This window comes from Mytilus trossulus, chromosome 8, assembly GCF_036588685.1.
Source record: "Mytilus trossulus isolate FHL-02 chromosome 8, PNRI_Mtr1.1.1.hap1, whole genome shotgun sequence".
In the NCBI taxonomy this organism is placed as follows: Eukaryota; Metazoa; Mollusca; class Bivalvia; order Mytilida; family Mytilidae; genus Mytilus; species Mytilus trossulus.
In genome coordinates this window covers 20,475-32,752 of record NC_086380.1, presented here as the reverse complement: position 1 = coordinate 32,752, position 12,278 = coordinate 20,475, and positions in this window count along the sequence as shown.

Below are 12,278 nucleotides of genomic sequence, written 5' to 3'. Positions count from 1 at the left end.
TGGGGGTTATGTCCCTTACATAATGGTAAAACCAATACAGTCATAATGTAACAAAGTTGCCCCTTGAAGTACTCAACATTTTTCACTGCTTAAATTTTCTGTATCTATAACCATTCAAGAATTATAGGGAAATCAATGACATATGAAAATCTTAAATATGACCTTGACCTTTGACCTTGACCTAATTTTCTTAGTTAGGAATCAGGGGACTCAAATAAAAACATTCCAGGGTTATACGGTTAACGGTTTATGAGTTAAAAAAACATACCGACAAATTTATTCCGTAAAGGTAGATAACTCCTATAAAATTTCATCGAATCGCTTCGATCCAAATTAGTCAAAAATTCCTGAGGATGTAACGAACAATTTGTAAAAAGAATTTTGTCGCTTTCTTATTTTGTTACGAAGGAGATGCACACACATGACAAACAGTGAATAGGGAGATAACTCTTACAAAGAAAATGGTTGGGCTTAGCAGGGTGAAATTTAAAAGCGCATAAACTATACGATACAATATGAAAAAAATCTAAGCGACATATTGCGAAACAAACATTTATCGCAAGAACAAAATTTGGCGGAAGAAAAAAATAATAATAATAATAATAATCAGAACAAATACAATAGGCTTTCCACAGAAAAGTGGAAAGACCTAATAATAATACAAATCAGAACAAATACAATAGGCTTTCCACAGAAAAGTGGAAAGACCTAATAATATGGAAAAAACTGGAGTTGTCGTTCGTTTAACGTTGATAGGATAGATAGCACACAACCTACATTCAGTTGTAAGTGGAGGGTTTAAAAAAAAAAGGGGGGCAAAAGGGGGTCTCGGGGAATTTTTTTTTTTTTATTAACGGAACAGAATGGTTAAAAAGGTTTTTTACAATATAAATCAATTGCTTTAAAAAAGCAATTGTAGGGGGTCTTTCCCCCTTTAAAATTAATTGAATTGCGGGGGGGGGGGGTTGTTTGTTTGTTTGTTTGTTTGTTTGTTTGTTTGTTTGTTTCTGTATGGGGTCTATATTATTGTTACCGGAGAAGTTTCATGTTTAGTTTGGAAAGTTTTTATTTTATTTTAGGTACAGCGCGCGCGCCACATCACGTGACACGGGTTTATAATAACGAAAAGATAGTCTTTTTATTTCTTTTTAGGTGGGGACGTTAAACAGACAACATCTATACAGATGGAATGTACACAATGTAATTTCTTTTGTCATTGTAGGAAATTGACATTTTAATGACAGTTCACGGGCAGTGCATGTTTTGGATTTAATTGATCCGGTGTAACTTTTAAACCCATTTATTGATTATATTCTGATATTGTACATTTTTCAGCACCTGTTTGTAACACAGATTAGTATTTCAATCTCGGAGCGGACATTTTGTTGTAGGTTTTTACTGAGATTCACGGACCTAGCAAGCGATTTTTACGGCATTGCCATTTCTTTTCTCTAGGAAAAGCTGTGAGAGATATCTGCACAAAGTTTTTTTATAAACTTTCAGTACATGTATGCCCTGCTGACTGCAAATTTTGAGGTCGATTGTACTTGTAGTTTCAGAGAACATGTGGATTTTTTTTTTCAGAAGTGACGCAAGAACAATATTAAATTTCATTTTTTTCATGAAACATGATTGATTGATCATGATCATGATTGACTGATTACTTGATTGATTGATTGATTGATTGATTGATTGATTGATTGATTGATTGATTGATTGATTAGTTGGTTGGTTAGTTGGTTGGTTGGTTGGTTGGTTGGTTGGTTGGTTGGTTGGTTGGTTAAACACGTTGGATAGGGTCAATTGAAACAGCGAAAAAGAAACAAAGAAGATCTTGGACCGTTTATTAAACACATGTGACGGATACATGATTGATTGATCATGATCATGATTGATTGATTGATCATGATCATGATTGATTGATTGATTGATTGATTGATAAGTTGGTTGGTTGGTTGGTTGGTTAAACACTTTGGATAGAGTCAATTGAGACAGCGAAAGAGAAACAAAGATCTTGGACCGTTTTTTAAACACATGAGACGGAAACATGATTGATTGATCATGATCATGATCGATTGATTGATTGATTGATTGATTGATTATTTGGTTTGTTGGTTGGTTGGTTAAACACGTTGGATAGGGTCAATTGAAACAGCGAAAAAGAAACGAAGAAGATCTTGAACCCTATAATTAACACATGAGACGGAAACATGATTGATTGATTGATTGATTGATTGATTGATCATGATCATGATTGATTGATTGATTGATTGATTGATTGATTGATTGGTTGGTTGGTTGGTTGGTTGGTTGGTTGGCAAACACACATAAAAAATTTCAAGTAGTGCCCCAAATCACATATGTACATGACCTTGACCTTTGACCTTGTGACCTTTGTCAAGGTCATTGCTTCACAATGTCATTGCAAAAGACCCTATGGGTCAAGGATCTTTTGTTTAAGAGTTTTGCCTAATAATGGCTTTTTATAAACCATCAATGGGGGTTATGTCCCTTACATAATGGTAAAACCAATACAGTCATAATGTAACAAAGTTGCCCCTTGAAGTACTCAACATTTTTCACTGCTTAAATTTTCTGTATCTATAACCATTCAAGAATTATAGGGAAATCAATGACATATGAAAATCTTAAATATGACCTTGACCTTTGACCTTGACCTAATTTTCTTAGTTAGGAATCAGGGGACTCAAATAAAAACATTCCAGGGTTATACGGTTAACGGTTTATGAGTTAAAAAAACATACCGACAAATTTATTCCGTAAAGGTAGATAACTCCTATAAAATTTCATCGAATCGCTTCGATCCAAATTAGTCAAAAATTCCTGAGGATGTAACGAACAATTTGTAAAAAGAATTTTGTCGCTTTCTTATTTTGTTACGAAGGAGATGCACACACATGACAAACAGTGAATAGGGAGATAACTCTTACAAAGAAAATGGTTGGGCTTAGCAGGGTGAAATTTAAAAGCGCATAAACTATACGATACAATATGAAAAAAATCTAAGCGACATATTGCGAAACAAACATTTATCGCAAGAACAAAATTTGGCGGAAGAAAAAAATAATAATAATAATAATAATCAGAACAAATACAATAGGCTTTCCACAGAAAAGTGGAAAGACCTAATAATAATACAAATCAGAACAAATACAATAGGCTTTCCACAGAAAAGTGGAAAGACCTAATAATATGGAAAAAACTGGAGTTGTCGTTCGTTTAACGTTGATAGGATAGATAGCACACAACCTACATTCAGTTGTAAGTGGAGGGTTTAAAAAAAAAAGGGGGGCAAAAGGGGGTCTCGGGGAATTTTTTTTTTTTTATTAACGGAACAGAATGGTTAAAAAGGTTTTTTACAATATAAATCAATTGCTTTAAAAAAGCAATTGTAGGGGGTCTTTCCCCCTTTAAAATTAATTGAATTGCGGGGGGGGGGGGGGTTGTTTGTTTGTTTGTTTGTTTGTTTGTTTGTTTGTTTGTTTCTGTATGGGGTCTATATTATTGTTACCGGAGAAGTTTCATGTTTAGTTTGGAAAGTTTTTATTTTATTTTAGGTACAGCGCGCGCGCCACATCACGTGACACGGGTTTATAATAACGAAAAGATAGTCTTTTTATTTCTTTTTAGGTGGGGACGTTAAACAGACAACATCTATACAGATGGAATGTACACAATGTAATTTCTTTTGTCATTGTAGGAAATTGACATTTTAATGACAGTTCACGGGCAGTGCATGTTTTGGATTTAATTGATCCGGTGTAACTTTTAAACCCATTTATTGATTATATTCTGATATTGTACATTTTTCAGCACCTGTTTGTAACACAGATTAGTATTTCAATCTCGGAGCGGACATTTTGTTGTAGGTTTTTACTGAGATTCACGGACCTAGCAAGCGATTTTTACGGCATTGCCATTTCTTTTCTCTAGGAAAAGCTGTGAGAGATATCTGCACAAAGTTTTTTTATAAACTTTCAGTACATGTATGCCCTGCTGACTGCAAATTTTGAGGTCGATTGTACTTGTAGTTTCAGAGAACATGTGGATTTTTTTTTTCAGAAGTGACGCAAGAACAATATTAAATTTCATTTTTTTCATGAAACATGATTGATTGATCATGATCATGATTGACTGATTACTTGATTGATTGATTGATTGATTGATTGATTGATTGATTGATTGATTGATTGATTGATTAGTTGGTTGGTTAGTTGGTTGGTTGGTTGGTTGGTTGGTTGGTTGGTTGGTTGGTTGGTTGGTTAAACACGTTGGATAGGGTCAATTGAAACAGCGAAAAAGAAACAAAGAAGATCTTGGACCGTTTATTAAACACATGTGACGGATACATGATTGATTGATCATGATCATGATTGATTGATTGATCATGATCATGATTGATTGATTGATTGATTGATTGATAAGTTGGTTGGTTGGTTGGTTGGTTAAACACTTTGGATAGAGTCAATTGAGACAGCGAAAGAGAAACAAAGATCTTGGACCGTTTTTTAAACACATGAGACGGAAACATGATTGATTGATCATGATCATGATCGATTGATTGATTGATTGATTGATTGATTATTTGGTTTGTTGGTTGGTTGGTTAAACACGTTGGATAGGGTCAATTGAAACAGCGAAAAAGAAACGAAGAAGATCTTGAACCCTATAATTAACACATGAGACGGAAACATGATTGATTGATTGATTGATTGATTGATTGATCATGATCATGATTGATTGATTGATTGATTGATTGATTGATTGATTGGTTGGTTGGTTGGTTGGTTGGTTGGCAAACACACATAAAAAATTTCAAGTAGTGCCCCAAATCACATATGTACATGACCTTGACCTTTGACCTTGTGACCTTTGTCAAGGTCATTGCTTCACAATGTCATTGCAAAAGACCCTATGGGTCAAGGATCTTTTGTTTAAGAGTTTTGCCTAATAATGGCTTTTTATAAACCATCAATGGGGGTTATGTCCCTTACATAATGGTAAAACCAATACAGTCATAATGTAACAAAGTTGCCCCTTGAAGTACTCAACATTTTTCACTGCTTAAATTTTCTGTATCTATAACCATTCAAGAATTATAGGGAAATCAATGACATATGAAAATCTTAAATATGACCTTGACCTTTGACCTTGACCTAATTTTCTTAGTTAGGAATCAGGGGACTCAAATAAAAACATTCCAGGGTTATACGGTTAACGGTTTATGAGTTAAAAAAACATACCGACAAATTTATTCCGTAAAGGTAGATAACTCCTATAAAATTTCATCGAATCGCTTCGATCCAAATTAGTCAAAAATTCCTGAGGATGTAACGAACAATTTGTAAAAAGAATTTTGTCGCTTTCTTATTTTGTTACGAAGGAGATGCACACACATGACAAACAGTGAATAGGGAGATAACTCTTACAAAGAAAATGGTTGGGCTTAGCAGGGTGAAATTTAAAAGCGCATAAACTATACGATACAATATGAAAAAAATCTAAGCGACATATTGCGAAACAAACATTTATCGCAAGAACAAAATTTGGCGGAAGAAAAAAATAATAATAATAATAATAATCAGAACAAATACAATAGGCTTTCCACAGAAAAGTGGAAAGACCTAATAATAATACAAATCAGAACAAATACAATAGGCTTTCCACAGAAAAGTGGAAAGACCTAATAATATGGAAAAAACTGGAGTTGTCGTTCGTTTAACGTTGATAGGATAGATAGCACACAACCTACATTCAGTTGTAAGTGGAGGGTTTAAAAAAAAAAGGGGGGCAAAAGGGGGTCTCGGGGAATTTTTTTTTTTTTATTAACGGAACAGAATGGTTAAAAAGGTTTTTTACAATATAAATCAATTGCTTTAAAAAAGCAATTGTAGGGGGTCTTTCCCCCTTTAAAATTAATTGAATTGCGGGGGGGGGGGGTTGTTTGTTTGTTTGTTTGTTTGTTTGTTTGTTTGTTTGTTTCTGTATGGGGTCTATATTATTGTTACCGGAGAAGTTTCATGTTTAGTTTGGAAAGTTTTTATTTTATTTTAGGTACAGCGCGCGCGCCACATCACGTGACACGGGTTTATAATAACGAAAAGATAGTCTTTTTATTTCTTTTTAGGTGGGGACGTTAAACAGACAACATCTATACAGATGGAATGTACACAATGTAATTTCTTTTGTCATTGTAGGAAATTGACATTTTAATGACAGTTCACGGGCAGTGCATGTTTTGGATTTAATTGATCCGGTGTAACTTTTAAACCCATTTATTGATTATATTCTGATATTGTACATTTTTCAGCACCTGTTTGTAACACAGATTAGTATTTCAATCTCGGAGCGGACATTTTGTTGTAGGTTTTTACTGAGATTCACGGACCTAGCAAGCGATTTTTACGGCATTGCCATTTCTTTTCTCTAGGAAAAGCTGTGAGAGATATCTGCACAAAGTTTTTTTATAAACTTTCAGTACATGTATGCCCTGCTGACTGCAAATTTTGAGGTCGATTGTACTTGTAGTTTCAGAGAACATGTGGATTTTTTTTTTCAGAAGTGACGCAAGAACAATATTAAATTTCATTTTTTTCATGAAACATGATTGATTGATCATGATCATGATTGACTGATTACTTGATTGATTGATTGATTGATTGATTGATTGATTGATTGATTGATTGATTGATTGATTAGTTGGTTGGTTAGTTGGTTGGTTGGTTGGTTGGTTGGTTGGTTAAACACGTTGGATAGGGTCAATTGAAACAGCGAAAAAGAAACAAAGAAGATCTTGGACCGTTTATTAAACACATGTGACGGATACATGATTGATTGATCATGATCATGATTGATTGATTGATCATGATCATGATTGATTGATTGATTGATTGATTGATAAGTTGGTTGGTTGGTTGGTTGGTTAAACACTTTGGATAGAGTCAATTGAGACAGCGAAAGAGAAACAAAGATCTTGGACCGTTTTTTAAACACATGAGACGGAAACATGATTGATTGATCATGATCATGATCGATTGATTGATTGATTGATTGATTGATTATTTGGTTTGTTGGTTGGTTGGTTAAACACGTTGGATAGGGTCAATTGAAACAGCGAAAAAGAAACGAAGAAGATCTTGAACCCTATAATTAACACATGAGACGGAAACATGATTGATTGATTGATTGATTGATTGATTGATCATGATCATGATTGATTGATTGATTGATTGATTGATTGATTGATTGGTTGGTTGGTTGGTTGGTTGGTTGGCAAACACACATAAAAAATTTCAAGTAGTGCCCCAAATCACATATGTACATGACCTTGACCTTTGCCCTTGTGACCTTTGTCAAGGTCATTGCTTCACAATGTCATTGCAAAAGACCCTATGGGTCAAGGATCTTTTGTTTAAGAGTTTTGCCTAATAATGGCTTTTTATAAACCATCAATGGGGGTTATGTCCCTTACATAATGGTAAAACCAATACAGTCATAATGTAACAAAGTTGCCCCTTGAAGTACTCAACATTTTTCACTGCTTAAATTTTCTGTATCTATAACCATTCAAGAATTATAGGGAAATCAATGACATATGAAAATCTTAAATATGACCTTGACCTTTGACCTTGACCTAATTTTCTTAGTTAGGAATCAGGGGACTCAAATAAAAACATTCCAGGGTTATACGGTTAACGGTTTATGAGTTAAAAAACATACCGACAAATTTATTCCGTAAAGGTAGATAACTCCTATAAAATTTCATCGAATCGCTTCGATCCAAATTAGTCAAAAATTCCTGAGGATGTAACGAACAATTTGTAAAAAGAATTTTGTCGCTTTCTTATTTTGTTACGAAGGAGATGCACACACATGACAAACAGTGAATAGGGAGATAACTCTTACAAAGAAAATGGTTGGGCTTAGCAGGGTGAAATTTAAAAGCGCATAAACTATACGATACAATATGAAAAAAATCTAAGCGACATATTGCGAAACAAACATTTATCGCAAGAACAAAATTTGGCGGAAGAAAAAAATAATAATAATAATAATAATCAGAACAAATACAATAGGCTTTCCACAGAAAAGTGGAAAGACCTAATAATAATACAAATCAGAACAAATACAATAGGCTTTCCACAGAAAAGTGGAAAGACCTAATAATATGGAAAAAACTGGAGTTGTCGTTCGTTTAACGTTGATAGGATAGATAGCACACAACCTACATTCAGTTGTAAGTGGAGGGTTTAAAAAAAAAAGGGGGGCAAAAGGGGGTCTCGGGGAATTTTTTTTTTTTTATTAACGGAACAGAATGGTTAAAAAGGTTTTTTACAATATAAATCAATTGCTTTAAAAAAGCAATTGTAGGGGGTCTTTCCCCCTTTAAAATTAATTGAATTGCGGGGGGGGGGGTTGTTTGTTTGTTTGTTTGTTTGTTTGTTTGTTTGTTTGTTTCTGTATGGGGTCTATATTATTGTTACCGGAGAAGTTTCATGTTTAGTTTGGAAAGTTTTTATTTTATTTTAGGTACAGCGCGCGCGCCACATCACGTGACACGGGTTTATAATAACGAAAAGATAGTCTTTTTATTTCTTTTTAGGTGGGGACGTTAAACAGACAACATCTATACAGATGGAATGTACACAATGTAATTTCTTTTGTCATTGTAGGAAATTGACATTTTAATGACAGTTCACGGGCAGTGCATGTTTTGGATTTAATTGATCCGGTGTAACTTTTAAACCCATTTATTGATTATATTCTGATATTGTACATTTTTCAGCACCTGTTTGTAACACAGATTAGTATTTCAATCTCGGAGCGGACATTTTGTTGTAGGTTTTTACTGAGATTCACGGACCTAGCAAGCGATTTTTACGGCATTGCCATTTCTTTTCTCTAGGAAAAGCTGTGAGAGATATCTGCACAAAGTTTTTTTATAAACTTTCAGTACATGTATGCCCTGCTGACTGCAAATTTTGAGGTCGATTGTACTTGTAGTTTCAGAGAACATGTGGATTTTTTTTTTCAGAAGTGACGCAAGAACAATATTAAATTTCATTTTTTTCATGAAACATGATTGATTGATCATGATCATGATTGACTGATTACTTGATTGATTGATTGATTGATTGATTGATTGATTGATTGATTGATTGATTGATTGATTAGTTGGTTGGTTAGTTGGTTGGTTGGTTGGTTGGTTGGTTGGTTAAACACGTTGGATAGGGTCAATTGAAACAGCGAAAAAGAAACAAAGAAGATCTTGGACCGTTTATTAAACACATGTGACGGATACATGATTGATTGATCATGATCATGATTGATTGATTGATCATGATCATGATTGATTGATTGATTGATTGATTGATAAGTTGGTTGGTTGGTTGGTTGGTTAAACACTTTGGATAGAGTCAATTGAGACAGCGAAAGAGAAACAAAGATCTTGGACCGTTTTTTAAACACATGAGACGGAAACATGATTGATTGATCATGATCATGATCGATTGATTGATTGATTGATTGATTGATTATTTGGTTTGTTGGTTGGTTGGTTAAACACGTTGGATAGGGTCAATTGAAACAGCGAAAAAGAAACGAAGAAGATCTTGAACCCTATAATTAACACATGAGACGGAAACATGATTGATTGATTGATTGATTGATTGATTGATCATGATCATGATTGATTGATTGATTGATTGATTGATTGATTGATTGGTTGGTTGGTTGGTTGGTTGGTTGGCAAACACACATAAAAAATTTCAAGTAGTGCCCCAAATCACATATGTACATGACCTTGACCTTTGCCCTTGTGACCTTTGTCAAGGTCATTGCTTCACAATGTCATTGCAAAAGACCCTATGGGTCAAGGATCTTTTGTTTAAGAGTTTTGCCTAATAATGGCTTTTTATAAACCATCAATGGGGGTTATGTCCCTTACATAATGGTAAAACCAATACAGTCATAATGTAACAAAGTTGCCCCTTGAAGTACTCAACATTTTTCACTGCTTAAATTTTCTGTATCTATAACCATTCAAGAATTATAGGGAAATCAATGACATATGAAAATCTTAAATATGACCTTGACCTTTGACCTTGACCTAATTTTCTTAGTTAGGAATCAGGGGACTCAAATAAAAACATTCCAGGGTTATACGGTTAACGGTTTATGAGTTAAAAAACATACCGACAAATTTATTCCGTAAAGGTAGATAACTCCTATAAAATTTCATCGAATCGCTTCGATCCAAATTAGTCAAAAATTCCTGAGGATGTAACGAACAATTTGTAAAAAGAATTTTGTCGCTTTCTTATTTTGTTACGAAGGAGATGCACACACATGACAAACAGTGAATAGGGAGATAACTCTTACAAAGAAAATGGTTGGGCTTAGCAGGGTGAAATTTAAAAGCGCATAAACTATACGATACAATATGAAAAAAATCTAAGCGACATATTGCGAAACAAACATTTATCGCAAGAACAAAATTTGGCGGAAGAAAAAAATAATAATAATAATAATAATCAGAACAAATACAATAGGCTTTCCACAGAAAAGTGGAAAGACCTAATAATAATACAAATCAGAACAAATACAATAGGCTTTCCACAGAAAAGTGGAAAGACCTAATAATATGGAAAAAACTGGAGTTGTCGTTCGTTTAACGTTGATAGGATAGATAGCACACAACCTACATTCAGTTGTAAGTGGAGGGTTTAAAAAAAAAAGGGGGGCAAAAGGGGGTCTCGGGGAATTTTTTTTTTTTTATTAACGGAACAGAATGGTTAAAAAGGTTTTTTACAATATAAATCAATTGCTTTAAAAAAGCAATTGTAGGGGGTCTTTCCCCCTTTAAAATTAATTGAATTGCGGGGGGGGGGGGTTGTTTGTTTGTTTGTTTGTTTGTTTGTTTGTTTGTTTGTTTCTGTATGGGGTCTATATTATTGTTACCGGAGAAGTTTCATGTTTAGTTTGGAAAGTTTTTATTTTATTTTAGGTACAGCGCGCGCGCCACATCACGTGACACGGGTTTATAATAACGAAAAGATAGTCTTTTTATTTCTTTTTAGGTGGGGACGTTAAACAGACAACATCTATACAGATGGAATGTACACAATGTAATTTCTTTTGTCATTGTAGGAAATTGACATTTTAATGACAGTTCACGGGCAGTGCATGTTTTGGATTTAATTGATCCGGTGTAACTTTTAAACCCATTTATTGATTATATTCTGATATTGTACATTTTTCAGCACCTGTTTGTAACACAGATTAGTATTTCAATCTCGGAGCGGACATTTTGTTGTAGGTTTTTACTGAGATTCACGGACCTAGCAAGCGATTTTTACGGCATTGCCATTTCTTTTCTCTAGGAAAAGCTGTGAGAGATATCTGCACAAAGTTTTTTTATAAACTTTCAGTACATGTATGCCCTGCTGACTGCAAATTTTGAGGTCGATTGTACTTGTAGTTTCAGAGAACATGTGGATTTTTTTTTTCAGAAGTGACGCAAGAACAATATTAAATTTCATTTTTTTCATGAAACATGATTGATTGATCATGATCATGATTGACTGATTACTTGATTGATTGATTGATTGATTGATTGATTGATTGATTGATTGATTGATTGATTAGTTGGTTGGTTAGTTGGTTGGTTGGTTGGTTGGTTGGTTGGTTGGTTGGTTGGTTAAACACGTTGGATAGGGTCAATTGAAACAGCGAAAAAGAAACAAAGAAGATCTTGGACCGTTTATTAAACACATGTGACGGATACATGATTGATTGATCATGATCATGATTGATTGATTGATCATGATCATGATTGATTGATTGATTGATTGATTGATAAGTTGGTTGGTTGGTTGGTTGGTTAAACACTTTGGATAGAGTCAATTGAGACAGCGAAAGAGAAACAAAGATCTTGGACCGTTTTTTAAACACATGAGACGGAAACATGATTGATTGATCATGATCATGATCGATTGATTGATTGATTGATTGATTGATTATTTGGTTTGTTGGTTGGTTGGTTAAACACGTTGGATAGGGTCAATTGAAACAGCGAAAAAGAAACGAAGAAGATCTTGAACCCTATAATTAACACATGAGACGGAAACATGATTGATTGATTGATTGATTGATTGATTGATCATGATCATGATTGATTGATTGATTGATTGATTGATTGATTGATTGGTTGGTTGGTTGGTTGGTTGGTTGGCAAACACACATAAAAAATTTCAAGT